The sequence below is a fragment of the Bacillus rossius genome, chromosome 8 (assembly GCF_032445375.1).
Source record: "Bacillus rossius redtenbacheri isolate Brsri chromosome 8, Brsri_v3, whole genome shotgun sequence".
In the NCBI taxonomy this organism is placed as follows: domain Eukaryota; kingdom Metazoa; phylum Arthropoda; class Insecta; order Phasmatodea; family Bacillidae; genus Bacillus; species Bacillus rossius.
Genome location: NC_086336.1, coordinates 32,786,650 through 32,803,403, shown reverse-complemented (window position 1 = coordinate 32,803,403; position 16,754 = coordinate 32,786,650). Strand labels below are relative to the sequence as shown.

At 39.4% G+C, this 16,754-nt stretch overlaps 1 protein-coding gene across 5 annotated transcripts in view; it reads left to right on the top strand.

The window, feature by feature from the left end:
* Positions 1 to 16,754, top strand: part of LOC134534715 (phosphatidylinositol 4-phosphate 5-kinase type-1 alpha-like) — a 150,660-nt gene that overhangs the window by 47,462 nt on the left and 86,444 nt on the right. The window lies entirely within an intron of this gene.

Sequence of the window (16,754 nt, the reverse complement as noted above, 5' to 3'; positions counted from 1 at the left end):
GTAAACTAATCTAGTTTTTTTTTGAAAATGTTCAATATGTGCAAGTTTAGTTATACGGCATACATCCAACCTAAAGACTAATTCTTCCCACATATTGGTTTACACGTCCGGAATAATGGAAGCAATAGCCTCTCCAATTCTAGGTCTCAACTCTGGCAAATCATTAGGTAGTGGCGGAATGTAGACACAATTTTTTTATAAAGCCCCGAAGAAAAAAATCACATGATGTTAGGTGAACATGGAGGCCAGCGAAAAATAGCTCTGTTGTCTCGACCATTACGACCAATCAATGGTCAGGGATTTCAATGTTCAACCACTCTCGTATAAAGAGATTCCAATGGGGAGGGTCTTCATCCTGTCGCCCAAATAAAGTTTACAAGTTCGCCCTCTATTAATTGGGGAAAGAGTCATTCTCTTGCACTGCAAGTGAGAAAACAACAATGCAGTATTGGTGCATTTGTTTATTTAAAAATGTTTAAGTTACTTTTTAATTGTGACCGTGAACGAATACTATTTTATAAAGGGAGCATTCTTTTGTTGTTATACTGTATTAGATTTTTTTTTTACTCTGAGATGAGTTTTTATTAAATATGCTGATTAATTGAATGATTTTTTGTTGCATTTCGGTGCTTTATAGTGTATTAACTTTCATTTTATGTTACATGGTGTATTAACTTGGATTTGGGTTTTATATGGTTTATTGACATGCTTTTCGGTGTTATTTGGGCTTTATCGCAATTTACCATGCAATCTTGTCCCTAAGTATAACTCACCTAATGGAACAAACACATACAGTGAAAAGTCTTATACCTGGCATTCTGTAATCAGGTACATATTGAGCCGTTTGTATTTAGATTTTTCTGGGTGGATTCTAGCTGTTGACTTTTCCTGCCAGGTTGCATTACTGCGCTGTCTGCATTTTGAGTTCACTTAGGGTTCATCTTTAATTTTTTTCAGTTCAGTGCTCCTGTTTTCTAGCCGGCTATGCTTCATATTTTCGCATTGCTATTTCCGTTAAAACTACATTGATATTAGATAATGTGGCGAAATCGCTGATCTGGCTTGGCCATAATCACGAACGTGCGGGATTAAAGACCTTACCTTTCACTGTACAAGCTCTGTTTTATGCCAAATGGATGATGGTACTGATTAACTGTAAGATGGAACCACAATGATCCGTCTTATCCATCTGTCAATCACGACCCGCAGCCAATCAGATGGCTCAGAAGATTTGTCCATCAAGAGCTTACCAAGCTAACTTACGTTGGATAGATGAAATAACCTCCAAAATTTCAGCAAGATACCTATTGTCTACAATCTTTACTATCTTAAAAGGTTTTTACAGTTGTTTATTTGGTTAGCTGCATCAACTTAATGTTTTTAACTTAAGTTTGAACACATTTTCAACATGGAATTATTCTTTTTTAAAAACGAAATTTGCAGTAAAAATAAAATCATAAAATCTTTTATCATTTAATAATAGACAGTATGTTATAGTCTTTTCAATATAAATATAAACAGTCAAATATTATGACATGAAAACTATTGAAACCAATATGGCTTTTTTCTGTTACCATCTGTCCCCTTAAAGTTGCAGTGCTTGTCTGTATGATTGATCTCAGAGAGCCAACTTACAATATACAGTGTAAACTCTATATAGCGACGCTTAAGGGACTGCACATTTTATGGCGTTATCGAGATATGTTAAATGAAGATAAGAAAAATCAATTTTTTTACTATTATAATATGTATTTACTAACAATGTATAAAATTTACATACAACAAACATTTATATTGATACAAATAACAACACTTATTGAGTAAAGTCTGTTATCTTCGTCTGACGTTTTTTTTGCTGCTCCAGTATTTTAATTGTATTTTCTTAAGTATTTTATTCATATCTTGGAATTCTGTGGGATCAACTTGGTTATACAAAAAGTATTTTTCTAAAAATTTTGTTGCATCGAGTGCTTGTTTAATGCTTGGTGGTGGCTCAGGATCATCCATCTCACCTTCTTCATCCCCTTGTTCCACAGTTTTTCTCACCGAATCCAGAGTTTCAACTGTAAGTGAAGCTGTTGTAGCCAGGCTGTCATCTACTTGTATGTAGGTTTGTAGATTTTCAAGGAAATTTTGTGGCATTTTGAACTGTTGAACCCACTCAGTAAATGGAAGGTCATCTTCACTTTCAAAGTCTGGTCCCATTTCTACATCATCACTCGCAGAACTGGTACAAAGTGTAGCATGACGAAAAGAGTGCTGTATAGTTGTTTCTATCACTTCTTCCCAGGCTTGGGATGAAAAATTTACTGCATGCAGTATATTTATAGACTTTTTCCCTTAGATTATACCTGCTCCATCAATAGTTTCCTTCTGTAATGACCCTTGAGACTTTTAATCACACTTTGATCCATTGGTTGTAAAACACTAGTTGTGTTTGGTGGAAAAAAATGTCAACTCTTATGTTTTGAAGGTTAGATATAAGAGGGTGAGCAGGGCAGTTGTCGACAAGAAGAAAGATATTTCGTCCTTTTAATTCTGCATCCCACCTTCGCAATTCTTCTTCATAGAGTTGACTCGTCATCCGGACTGATTTTTTAATGTTCTTAAAACACTGCGGTTAGGTTGGATTTGCATATTACCACCAGCTTCTTTTTTTCTGTGCCATTCATGTTAGTAGCTACAAGCTCTGTGATATGCTCTTTGGAGAGTTTTCCTTCCACACATTTTTCTCCCTTTAAATTTCAAAGTTTTATCGGGGGTCAACTTAAAGAAAATTCCGGCTTCATCAGCATTAAAAATGTCACTTGGAGCGTACTTTTCTTTCAATTTTGGCCACACACTATTAAGCCAGTCGTAAAATTTGTATCAACAACCATAGTTGATATGGTGACATTGCTTGAACTTTCCGAGCCATCCTTCTGATGCTTTGAAAGCCGTTAAGCCAAGTTCTTCAGAAAACTTCTCTGCCTTAGCTTTCACTATCGACCCTGAGACAGGCATATTATTCTGGCGCTGTCTGTGAAACCATGATAGCATAGCTTGATCCAAATCTTTGTATTTAGGTTTCTTTAATTTCTTAGAAGATTTTCCATCCTTCTCTGCTTGTTGAATTTTTTTTGTTCTTCCATATTGTAGACACGGTAGAGCGACTGAATCCAAAGCGTCTTCCAACATCACCTATTTTTTCTCCCACCTCTATTGCGCGTATTTATAAAACTATTTCGTCAATACACAAGATTTTTTTCTTACTCCCCATGTTCACAGTTTGAAAGTTTGTGAGCAACTAAGAATATGATAACGTTTAGACAATGCATAACAACCTACCGACAGTCTAGCAGATGAGGTAAACACGTGCAAGGTAATCACAACAAACAAAAGAAAGAATTTCTTAGAATCTTCTGTACTTGTTAGACAATAAAGCAACAAAATAACAAAAGAATGTACACAGCTGCAGTTCTTATTAATTTCGCAACTTATTACTGTTTATTGCTTAATAATGACATATTGTTGTCGTTATTTAGAGTGGGTGTAATGCTACGGAGTGTATCATTGTATGAACAACAAGGTAAACCAACCAAAGTCAAGTAATTTCAACGTTTTAGGAAGTTAGTTGTTAAATCGAGTGGCATTAAATGGAGATTACACTGTATTTTATTTTTAATTACAATTTACATCCCACTTCCACTGTGGTTTTTAGCTTAGTTCTACCAGTCATATCCAACCATGCATGAGGAGGTATCAGAATTACACCTGCTAATGATAAAAAATCCAAGTCTGAGTTAGAACAAGGTGCACTAGAATAGCAGCTGGTTGACATCTTGGTCACCAACTAAGTGACATGGCAGTTAAATAGAAGTTGTGATATTATGATTGGTGACTCTTTCGGCAGTTCATAGTATTGGGTGGTGGTAGGTCGGAGTGCATACTTTTGCCTGTGCTCACTTCGGTTGTGACAGTTGATTAGATATCATTTTTTTACAATTTTTAATCATCTCCCACTCTTTGGGTTCATTTTTCCTATGACTTGTACAACTTTATGATCACTTATTGTTTTATATTTAGCTGGTATATTGTTTTGAAATTAGTTTTGTAAAATTCATTGTTTTAAGTATAGAGTGGTCAACTTTTAAAAGTGCTGAATTGTAGACCTTATTCAGGAAATTTGCACAGAGAGTTAAAACAGAAGTGTACAAAAAGTTCACTACTGTCTACTCTCAGGTTTGAAAATTAAGTTTCAACTTTATACAGAGTGTATCTTAAATACAAGTTAAGAATGTCTGTACAAATAGCAGGATATTGAGGTAGAAACATCAATGAACACAGGTCTGTAAATGCTTACGTTTAATGTGAGAGCCGTTATATGGAACCCCATATCGGCAAGAGACCCAACTAACCACATGTATTGGGTACCATGCACATGTTTTCAGGTAAGACATTCCACATAACAGTGATCCAGTGCATTTCGTAGCAGAAGCATTTCTGAACCTATGTTTGTTGACATTTCTGTCTTGCATTTATTATTATAATGGTATTAGATATTTTTTTTAAGTATGATGGTGCACTTTGATATTTGCTGCTGATTTGGTTCATTATAAAAAGAAAATTAATTATCAAATTTTACTTAACTTGCCACTTATTATAGTAAACATGTTAGTCTATCACACCACATTATATGCAGTGGTTTTTAATCCAGATGTTAAATCAAGCTTGAAATTGCAGGTATTTTACTAGAGTATAAGTTTTTTTTAAAAAGAATGTTTAAATGAAGGTTAACAAAATGATTTAATTGTGTACATTGGATGAAATTAAAAAGAAAAAAAAAATGTAAACTCTTGTAAAGTATTAACAGTGTCATGTGAACATCGGAGAACAATGAATACTATTATAGGTTAAATATAAAGGAAACTAACAAATAGCAGGTCCACAACTGTTTTCTTCATGTTGTGTTTTCAGATGATAAAATCGCTTAATATAGTGAGCTTGCAGAATGTTGTAAGCTCACTTACAATTATTGTTGTCAGAGTTAAAAATGATAACGTTGGTGCAGTGTTGTGTTTGCTGTCTGTGGCTAATGTAATTGTTATTGTTACAAACATATAATTTTCATTTAATCAAGTGCTGTAAAAGGCAACTATGTGTAATAATTTTGAAAAATTAAAATTAAATATTGTGTAAAAGTAATTAAACATTTTCACTTTGAAAATAAAATTATTTGTATATTTAAAGGATTGTGTGTTACATGTTAAAACAAGTTGTCTACTCTCTTTTTTTTTTGCATTGTGGGCAGCTCAAGCTGTGTGGAATGGTGGGCTGCAACAGAGGAACAGTCCCTTTGTATTTGATGTAGAGGTACAAGGTAGAGGATTGTGAATGTCTCATCATATTGTATACTCCCAGTTTTAAACATGTACTGTGATAATCGTGACAATATATAGGTTGACAAAATGTATAGGTTGACAAAATTAATTCCTAGACTACATCATTTTCTGGTAGCATTCTGTTTTGACTTACATAGTTACAGTTGTTTACTAGCTCAAAGGTAACAGTTCTTGAGTTATGGTTACAAAGTTTACACAACTTTGTTAATTTGGAATCAGGAATCTTAGCTGTGTGAATGAGAATGTGTGCATATAGAATCATTTATTAATGTTTAAGTTCTGGTTATTTTCCTAAGATAAAAAAATTCTAATTTAAAAATTTATTGTACTTTATAGAAAATAAATTTTAAAATTTTGATATTTATTTAGAATTATATTCAAGACTGGGGTGTTACTACACAGTTAGTTATTTTGGTCAAGCTTTGCTGTTAAGATTTATTGTTTGCCCTTCCATTGCAAGTAGATTTAATATTTTTTAAAAATAACGTTAAAATTATGAATGGCTCTACAAGCTCTTGTGTGATTCAGATAATGTTGTTTCAGCACGTGTATAAAAATATTTCCTTCAGGAATCGTACACTGAAATGTGTTCAGAAATTATGTGTATTCAGAGCATCTTAAAATACTTTTTTTTTGTGCAGAAATAGTTAATGTTGTTTGTCGGCTGTCTATATGTCAGTAGACATCATATCAAAATATTGTTTATTGTGACCCAGAGTTAGAAAGAAGTATTTGTTAGTCTCAAATGTGTGAATGGTGAATTCCAAGGGAATGTTTATAGTGTTATTTTTTTATAGAAATTTCTTTTGTAGTACTTTCCATTTGTGTCCCAATAATGTTTTTTGGACCTTTGTTTGATGAAACGGATAATAGGCTACATTTACTGTGATTAATTATCTGTTTGTGTCGTTGTTGGAGATGTTCCATTTTGTATGCTAGCATTGGCAAAGTTGGCATGATAGTTTCTGTCTGGTCCTAGGTATAGTAAATGACCTTTTTATTACATTTGTTCTCAGGATACTGTATGTCATGTTGACAGTTTGTATGTGCACATAGTGGATTGTTATTTTTTGAACATGGTGTGCTCTCGGGTGCTGCCAGTGTGTGTAGGTTAACCTAACCTGTGGTTGTGCTGTATGGTAATGTAGGTTGTAGCTCTGTAACGTTGTTGCTGCCCTAGTGTACATCTCTCTCTTTCTCTCTCTTGTCGCTATTCTGGTTGCCGCTCCTCTGTCGTCGTCCTCCCCCACAGTTGACTTGCCAGAAATAAAAGGCAATCATCGCAAGTTTCGAGCCCTCGTCTCCAGCTACATAGGTACTGTAATTTCTTCCCACGACAGAATGGTTCGATAACTATTTTATTTTATTTTTTAATCTTCTAATGGGTTTGGTTCAGCTTACTAATAACTCCTTGTTGCATGGTTTTTCACTGTTTAGATTGCTGATTGTGTATTGTCGTTGATGTTGTGAAAACTCTGAAATTGATCATAGACATTACTTTTTTCTTCGTCTTGGATGTTATATTTTTGATTATTTTTTAAATAAATTAGTTTTGTACTAGAAACATTATTTTAATAGGTACATATAAGGTCTGAGATGAATGTGTGAAATATTATGGTTTGCAAAGATTGTGAAAAGACGATTTAAAACTTACCATTCATTATTTTGGCATGATCTATTCTGTAAAATAAAGAAGTAAAAATTTTTTTGCATGTTTTTGATGTGGTTTTGTGTTCCGTTGGTTTAATTCAAGTGGAAGAATTTTTTGTTTTTATTTTTAGAGAATTTTTTTCTTTCAGACTTATGGTGTGTCTATTTAATAGACAAGAATTTTAACTGAAAAATAATTTTAATGAAATGTTTATCAGAAGGCACAATAGATGTTACCTCATTTGAGAGTTTTTTTCCATCAATATAAAGATTTGGACAGGATTTAAAAATAATTATGTATATTTAGGAATGAGAATTGTTTTAACCATAAGAATTTTCAGACACTCTAAGTAGCAGTGTAGTATAGTTAATAGAAAATAGAAACAAACACAAGTTCATTATTAATTTTTAAGAGCATTGCAAATTTTCTCACAATGATGTTACTCTTGTTTCTCACCTGTGCTAACAAAAATCAGTGCCATACAAATGCTAACCTCATTTTTTTAAACACAGAAACAAGCTTATTGGTTAAGCCAGTAACTATTCCAACATCCGGTTTCCATTTTATACTGCTGCATATTTGCTTCATTGGAACTAACACATTGGTTTAGACGTACTTACATATTTGTGTGCAAGTTTATTTTATATTTAATTTATCCTTTTCTGTATCCTCTTTTTGTATCCAAATAAGACAGGGTTTTCACATTCTGGAAAAATTGGGGAATATGAAATTGTTCAAGGAGAGTCAGGGAATGTAATTAAAATCCTGGAAAATTCATATAAATTCCCTAGTGATTGTAATTTGAGGGGAAAATGTCACGCTTCAGTTTGCCATCACTCAAGACTGTGAAGTAGTTTTTCCAAATGTTTGTTTAGTGTATAGTCATACTCACTATAAAATGGTGTATGCGAGATTCTGTTTGAACTATATCAGCTATGGGGAAGGTGAAATCTGTATTTTCTTTGTTTCATAAAATTGCAAAATCTCTAAGGCTGGTATTCCAAGACACAAAAATAAGGTTTTTAGATATTGAATGTGCTACACCTGTACCCTATAACCGTATTCCCAGTGCACGATAGGACATGGTCAGTCCCTTATTGTTAGGGAACGGATTTTGGTGACCTATCTATCGCCGATCTGTATCCCAAATTCCGCACATGTGCAGATCTCTCTTTTTCTTTGATTTCGTCCAGATGGTGGACCCGCTTCTGGTGCTGTTGAATCGTATTAGTCACTTTCGTGAGCATCGGGGGCATACCAAATGTGTTGGTGTGCGAAATGAAACTTTATGGTAGCAAAACTATCCTTGTTGTCAAAGTCACTTGAGCACGTCAGATGGTAACATGTCCGGAAAATCAAGGGGAGAATCTCTGCCGTTGCCTGTCACGATGAAGCATCCCAGGCAGAAGCGTACACAAAATTTCATTTTTTGGTTTTGGAAAGGGGGGGCGGGGAGAGTTTAGAACCAGTTTGCCTGCTGTTTTCTTTCAAATTCTTTTCTTTTGTTGTTGGTGGGTATTCCCCCCCCCCCCCCTCATTTCCTGCATACACCCCAACTCCAAGTTTTTCCTGGAGTTATTTCAGGAAATAATGTAAAGGAATCAGGAATCTTGATCGGGGTTTGAACCCAGGTCCTCCAGAATATGAATCCAGTGTCCCAAGAGAAACCTGTTTAAAAGAAGTACGAGCACTAGTAAATGACCTGAACTCAAAATGGCGGAAAACATTGACTAGCTGAAAATTTTAATTTTACAAATGGTACGAACAAGCTAAAATATTTTTAAACTACTGGATGGAGGCAATTCCCCAAGAAATTAAATGCAAAATATTTAAGCAATTTTGACATACAAGCAGGCAGATTTTAGTATTATACACCTTGGTGTAAGCTGTGGAGTATCAGGCTGTCTGGGCCTCGATGATGTAAGTTGTGCTATGCAGGACAGGTACATGTGAAGAGGTCCAGGAATTAGTGGTACTGCATGAACTGGCTTAATGGCCCCACCTACCTGGGCACACATACGGTGTTTAGAAACCATGCCATATAACAACTGCTCGAGATATCAGAGTGGAGTCTGTTTACCTAAAGCATTTTGGAAGGTGCTGAGGGCAGATGGCTAGTTCTTTTTGCAGACTTTGTTTTTAAACTGTAATTTTAGTAGAGTGAAAAGGACTAAAACACAGTATAATTTTTTGACGTGAACTGCCGGTAATGATTCTTGAAAGCATTACACAGTATCTTCATTTTTATGCCATATAATGTTATGGTTATCACTCAAATCTCATAATTGCTCTATGCAGATTAGAAGACTGCACGTCAACTGCGCTAGAAGTACCATCAAGCATTGGACTTACCAATGGGGACGCACCACAACGCCGAAATGCCAAATTGACCACAATGCCGACAGCTAGAAAACTGCTGTGTACCACAACGCCGAATTACCACAACGCCGAAATACACTCATGCCGAAAAATGTCATTGCAGGACTGCCACAATGGTTAGGTTAGGTTAGACTAGGTTAGGTTAGACTAGGTTAGGTTAGACTAGGTTAGGTTAGACTAGGTTAGGTTAGACTAGGTTAGGTTAGGTTAGACCTGGTTAGGTTAGGTTAGACCAGGTTAGGTTAGGTTAGACTAGGTTAGGTTAGGATAGGTTAGGATAGGCTTTGTTAAGTTAGGTTAGGTTATATTACGCTAGGTTAGGTAAGGTTAAGTTTGATTGTGGTATTTCGGCGTTAAGGTACATTTAAGAAACACACACAAATTCATTAAGTTGTTATTTCGGCGTTGTGGTACACAGCAGTTTTCTAGCTGTCGGTGTTGTGGTCAGTTTTGACATTCGGCGTTATGGTATTTCGGAGTTGTGGTAACGACCCCTTACCAACCCATCTCAGAAAACACAGATACAGCCTTTCTAGGTTTTGTATGCCATTATTTTCATACTCTCCTCAAGTATCATGAAATGCAAAATTGAGTTTGCGGGTCTTTAAATGCATTGTAAAACTGCAATTGCATTTAGGCTGTGAAAACTATCTCATCTCCTTATATTAACATAGTTTCGAAAAATATACTGTTACGATCGCGCTTGGCTGCAGTGCTTGGCGTCGCCGTGCTCGTTCGGCCTGTCTGCGCCCCCTTCCACCCGCATCCTCTCCCTGGTATCTCGTGTCATACTATCACGCGACATCCTGACCGTCGCAGCGCGCACCTGCCTCAGATCGAGTTACTTAAAGAGGCCGCACTGCGGAATAAAAGGACTCAGACATGTTTATCGGCGCGTTTTGTGGGAACCCGATGCTTGTTGCGTTTATCGGCGTTCTTTGAGCAGCCGCCGCGTCCTTCGAGGACTCACAACGTGTTTCTGGGCATTTCGACGGCGAAGGTCGCGCGATATCTCGGAGACATGCCCGATTGTTCTGGACGGGAACCCAAGGGCTATATAAGGAGGTTGGGCCGACCTTAAAGTGAGTCTGAGTAAGAGTCTGAGTGGGGAGTTCTCCCGCGGCGGAGTTTCCGGGCGATAGTGCCGCGGGTGCGGCAGAGTGGCGAAGTCCTTGGACGAAGGTTCCAGGGCAGAGTCTGAGGAGTTCAGTAGGGAGTTCTCCCGCGGCGGAGTTTCCGGGCGATAGTGCCGCGGGTGCGGCAGGGTGGCGAAGTCCCTGGACGAAGGTTCCAGGGCAGGGAGTGAGTGAGTTCAGTGGAGTCGGGAGGTTCCGGGCGATAGAGTCGCGGGCGCGGCGGAGTCCCGGGCGAAGTTGCGAGTGAGTCGTCGTGTGGGATCTCGGCGAAGGGTGTGACGGCGGCGGAGTGTGGCGACGGAGTCCCGCGGCAGAGACCCACGAGGGGTGCTGCGGCGAGAGTTGCGCCGGAAGTGCGGTCCAGCGAGGTGTGTGAAACGAGTGACTGGGGAATTGACCTTTTTTACGTGTAATTAATTATCTGCCAATTTAGAAGATTATTTGTAAGTGACAAGTAGTGGTAATAAATAAAACTGTGTGTGTGATAAAAATCTTTAATTGGGCTATCCTTTACGAACCCGCAGGGAAATCGTAACATTTTGGTGTCAGAAGTGGGATAGCCCTAATTATTAGATTTAGGATTCAGTTAAGAAATAGGATTTAGTTTTTCGAGAGTAAAGTTAGCATTTAAAAATTTAGTGAATTTGTAATTGTCTAGAGCTAGTTTGAGTTTGATGTAGTCAGTGATAGTTTTGAATGTAATAGAGTTATTGTTAGTTAAATTGAAGGTTCGTCTAGGTCATTTAAAAATAAGAACAGTTTTAGAAAAAAATTATTTAGGTTGTTTAATTAGTAAATCCTTTAGAGAGAGATGGCTGCTGAAGAGTTAAGTGTAGAAAATATCGGGAAGATAAGGGTTGCCCTAGAAGAGATCAATAATAAAATGGAAGATATGGTGGCCAGTGTGAGGAAATATAACAAAGAAATGTTAGCCAGTATGAAGAAGGGTCAGGAAGAAATGTTAGCCAGTATGAAGAAGGGTCAGGAAGAAATGTTAGCCAGTATAAATAAGGGTCAGGAAGAAATGTTAGCTAGTATGAAGAACTTTAAGGAAGAAATGGTATCTAGTACAAAGAACTTTAAGGAAGAAATGGTAACCAGTATAAAGAAATTTACGGAAGAAATTAAGAGTGAAAGGAAGGATAGTAAGAACCACCATGAAGAAAAGAAGAGTGAGTCGAATAATAGTGTAGAGGAATTGAAGAGTCAGGATGAAATGAAGAATGGCCAGGAAGAAATGAAGAATGAAATGAAGACCGAAGTGAAGATAAACCAAGAGAAGAATAGCCAAGAGAAAAACAGCCAAGAGCAAAATAGTGAAAAGAAGAACAGCAATGAAAAGACCGGCGAAGAGAAAACCAGCCAAGAGGAGACCAGCCAAGAGGAGACCAGCCAAGAGGAGACCAGCCAAGAGGAGACCAGCCAAGAGGAGACCAGCCAAGAGGAGACCAGCCAAGAGGAGACCAGCCAAGAGGAGACCAGCCAAGAGGATACCAACCAAGAGGAGACCAGCCAAGAGGAGACCAGCCAAGAGGAGACCAGCCAAAAGGAGACCAGCCAAGAGGAGACCAGCCAAGAGGAGACCAGCCAAGAGGATACCAACCAAGAGGAGACCAGCCAAGAGGAGACCAGCCAAGAGGAGACCAGCCAAGAGGAGACCAGCCAAGAGGAGACCAGCCAAGAGGAGACCAGTGAAGAGGAGACCAGCGAAGAGAAGAACAGTGAAGAGAAAAACAGTCATGAGGAAATTAGCCAAGGAGAAGATAACAGCCAGGAAATGAAGATGAAAGAAGAGCTGAAGAAAAGCACAGAAGTAGTGAAGATGGGTTACAAAGTGTGGAATATTGAACAAGAAGAAATGAAGATAAACCAAAGAGAGAGGGTAAAATGCCAAGAAGAACTGAAGAAGAGCCGAGAAGAGATGAACATGAGTCAAGAAGAGATAGAGAAGCGCAAAGAAGAAATGAAGAAATACCAAGAAGAGATGCAGGAAGACCAAGAAGAGATGAAGAAAGACCAAGAACAGGGGAAGGAAGACCGAGAAGAGACAATGAGCACACAAAGAGTAATGAAGATGGTGCAAGGAGTAACTGAGTGCAGTCCAGAAGATATTCAGAAGAATGAAGAGGGAATGAGGAACCAAGAAGAGACAAAGAGGAGCCGGGAAGAAATGCTGTGCGAACAAGTAGCTGCGAGAGAAGAAATGGAGAGAAAAAGGGAAGATACAAGGAAACATTTGGAAGGCAATAAGCAATGCACTCAAGAGTATCGGGTCAGTCCAAAGCATCGGTCAGCCCGTCTCGGGCAGCTGGCTGAACGACATGGGGCATCTGCGACGCAGAAGTGTCGCCAGGTGACAAGAGAAGCTACATCTAATGAGAGAGAGGGTTATCGGGTGAGACTGTACAACCCGCGATGGAGGAAAGGCAGGAGGCCTAAACTTCGAGTAGCATGGGGACCTCCACGAGGAGATGTATTACCTGTTCTGGACGAACAGGTTTAAGGAGGGGGCAATGTTACGATCGCGCTTGGCTGCAGTGCTTGGCGTCGCCGCGCTCGTTCGGCCTGTCTGCGCCCCCTTCCACCCGCATCCTCTCCCTGGTATCTCGTGTCATACTATCACGCGACATCCTGACCGTCGCAGCGCGCACCTGCCTCAGATCGAGTTACTTAAAGAGGCCGCACTGCGGAATAAAAGGACTCAGACATGTTTATCGGCGCGTTTTGTGGGAACCCGATGCTTGTTGCGTTTATCGGCGTTCTTTGAGCAGCCGCCGCGTCCTTCGAGGACTCACGACGTGTTTCTGGGCATTTCGACGGCGAAGGTCGCGCGATATCTCAGAGAAATGCCCGATTGTTCTGGACGGGAACCCAAGGGCTATATAAGGAGGTTGGGCCGACCTTAGAGTGAGTCTGAGTAAGAGTCTGAGTGGGGAGTTCTCCCGCGGCGGAGTTTCCGGGCGATAGTGCCGCGGGTGCGGCAGAGTGGCGAAGTCCTTGGATGAAGGTTCCAGGGCAGAGTCTGAGGAGTTCAGTAGGGAGTTCTCCCGCGGCGGAGTTTCCAGGCGATAGTGCCGCGGGTGCGGCAGGGTGGCGAAGTCCCTGGACGAAGGTTCCAGGGCAGGGAGTGAGTGAGTTCAGTGGAGTCGGGAGGTTCCGGGCGATAGAGTCGCGGGCGCGGCGGAGTCCCGGGCGAAGTTGCGAGTGAGTCGTCGTGTGGGATCTCGGCGAAGGGTGTGACGGCGGCGGAGTGTGGCGACGGAGTCCCGCGGCAGAGACCCACGAGGGGTGCTGCGGCGAGAGTTGCGCCGGAAGTGCGGTCCAGCGAGGTGTGTGAAACGAGTGACTGGGGAATTGACCTTTTTTACGTGTAATTAATTATCTGCCAATTTAGAAGATTATTTGTAAGTGACAAGTAGTGGTAATAAATAAAACTGTGTGTGTGATAAAAATCTTTAATTGGGCTATCCTTTACGAACCCGCAGGGAAATCGTAACAATACAATTTATAGAGGAAAGTGCCCAAATCCGGACTACCCCCCTTAAAGCGGACCCCGGTCTCCTGGCTCTGCATTCTCCTGAACTCTAGCGGTACCGAGTGCAAACAGTAGTCCAGGCTTCTGCCACGCCGTAGCGGTGCGCACACCTCGCTCGCTTCACTTGTAGCGTGTCCACCCGCCATTGTGTGTTGTGGCAGTGTAAAAAGTTTTTGCAGTGTGCTACATAATTAATCATTTCTCCAAGATATTGGCAGGTAAGCCTTTGGACCTTTATATGTTTTTAATGGTAAGGTTTACTGTAAATGTTTGTATCAAACCCGTTTCATTTAGATACTTGATTAAAAATTTATTGGGTTAGCAAATTGTTAGCTACAGTCGCGCAAACCGGACCCCTTTCAGTTGCCTAAACCGGACCCCTTGTTTCCTTAACCGGACCCCTTACATATTCATGTCTTATATCGGCTTCTATTTGTTTATACTCTTATAGTTTTGGAATTCTGTTGCAGATTCCAAAAGGATAATGGGGAAAATTGATCAAAGAAAGTGGAGTTCACCTAAAATGACTAAAGCTATTGATGCAGTTCGGAAAAAAAAATATGGGTTGGAAGAAGGCCAGTAAACAGTTAAATGTTCCGAAAACCACACTAATGAGGTTGTCCAACATGAAGTACGGTACTCCTGAGGAAGCAGCAATTACAAAAAGACGCAGACCTACAGTTTTGGGTGAAGATCTTGAACATGAGCTTGTTCATTATTGTCTTGCTATGGAAGCTACTGTTTTTGGACTTACTCGTAATGACTTGCGAAGAATTGCTATACAATTGGCAGAGAGAAATGACATTGAACATCCTTTCAAAGACGGAATTTCTGGGAAAAAGTGGGTAAAACTTTTTCTTAAACGCCACAAAACCAAACTGTCAGAAAGGAAGCCTACTGGAACATCCTACAGCCGGGCTCTCGGGTTCAGCAAAGAAAATGCAGAGAAATTCTATAATGTTCTGGAAGATATTTATGAGAAAGGTAAATTTTCTCCTGACAGAATTTACAATGTTGATGAGAGTGGAATTACAGTGGTACAAAGTAAAGTAGCAAAAGTAATTGGCCTTAAGGGTAAAAAACAGGTTGCTGCCTTGACATCAGGAGAACGTGGGGCACTTATAGGTAACAATTGTTGCTTGTATGAATGCTAGTGGCTCATTTGTACCACCTTTGGTAATTTTTCCGAGGAAAAATATGAGTGAACAGTTGAAAAAGGGTGCTCCACCAGGAACAATCTTTACAGCGCACCCTTCAGGGTGGATCCAAACCATCTCCTTCACTCAGTTGTTTCGACACTTCATCGAGTTTGCCCATCCTACGAATGAAAAACCTGTGCTGTTGCTCTTGGATGGCCACTTTAGCCACACACAGAATATTGATCTGATCGACTTGGCAAAAGCGAATAATGTTACCATTCTGTCGTTGCCACCTCACTCCTCGCACAAACTACAACCGCTGGATAGAAGTTTCATGGGTCCTCTCAAAGCTTATTACAGTGAGGAAATCAGGCAGTGGTTAAGGCACAATGAGCGCGCCGTCAGTCCTTTTGATGTAATGGAATTGTTTGGCAAAGCCTATATTAGATGCCAAACTGCTCAAATAGCAATCAATGGATTTAAAATATCAGGCATATACCCCTTGAACAAGAAGCTGTTCTCTGATGCTGAATACATTGAAGAGGCAAACAAAAAACGAGATTATCTGTGTTGAAGAAACAAACTGCAGAAAATCAGAGCTATCAAGAGAGCAGAGAAGAACGTAACACAGAGGAACCACGAGTTATTGTAGAGTTTGAACCAAGTCAACCATCAACGTCTTTGGCACGTCATGGTATTCCGCGGCCATCAGCTACAACTGAGGATCCTCAGAGTTCCACATCTTCTAAGACAAGCCCATTTGACATCACTCCCATCCCAAAAATTAAAAAGAGGACCTCGAACAGAGGACGAAAGGCCTGCAGTTCTACGGTCATTACATCCACTCCTTACAAAACCCAATTAGTGGAAGCTAAAAAAGCTAAAGAAGCCAAGGAAGCAGAACAGCAAGAACGAAATCATGGTCAAGGACGCAAAAGGAATCGTGGCCGGGGACGTGGTTCAGGAACAGAGCCATCAAGAAAAGGAAAAGTGCTCGTGACAAGGCATTTGAATTTTGAGAGAAATGTGAAAGAATCAAGCACGAAGATGAAAACAGCATATCATCTGGAAGATCCGAATTGGACTTTCTTCCGGGAGTCTCCCCATCCAAAGATGATGATACTTCGTGTATGTTTTGTGACAGGAAATTTACGGAGGATTCTAAAGGGGAACTTTGGGTCATGTGTGTTATGTGCTTATTGTGGGCCCATGTGGATTGTGCAGGGGCTGAACAGGACGTTTATATTTGCGACTTTTGTCGCTAAATGATGTAATTCTGTTTATAACTTCTGTATCTTGACATTCTGTAGGTTTATTTGAAACTTAATCAGTAACTGTTTATATTATGTATATTTTGAAACAATAGATATTATGTTTCTTTGATTTAATACCTTATTTGTTATTTTACTCTGTGTTATTTTAATAGTTTTTACAAGGGGTCCGATTTAGGCAACTATTTTTAAGATCGTCAAAGTGTAAGGGTTTGGTAAATAATTTTTTTTAAGCAATTTTGAATTATATTTCCCAAAATTA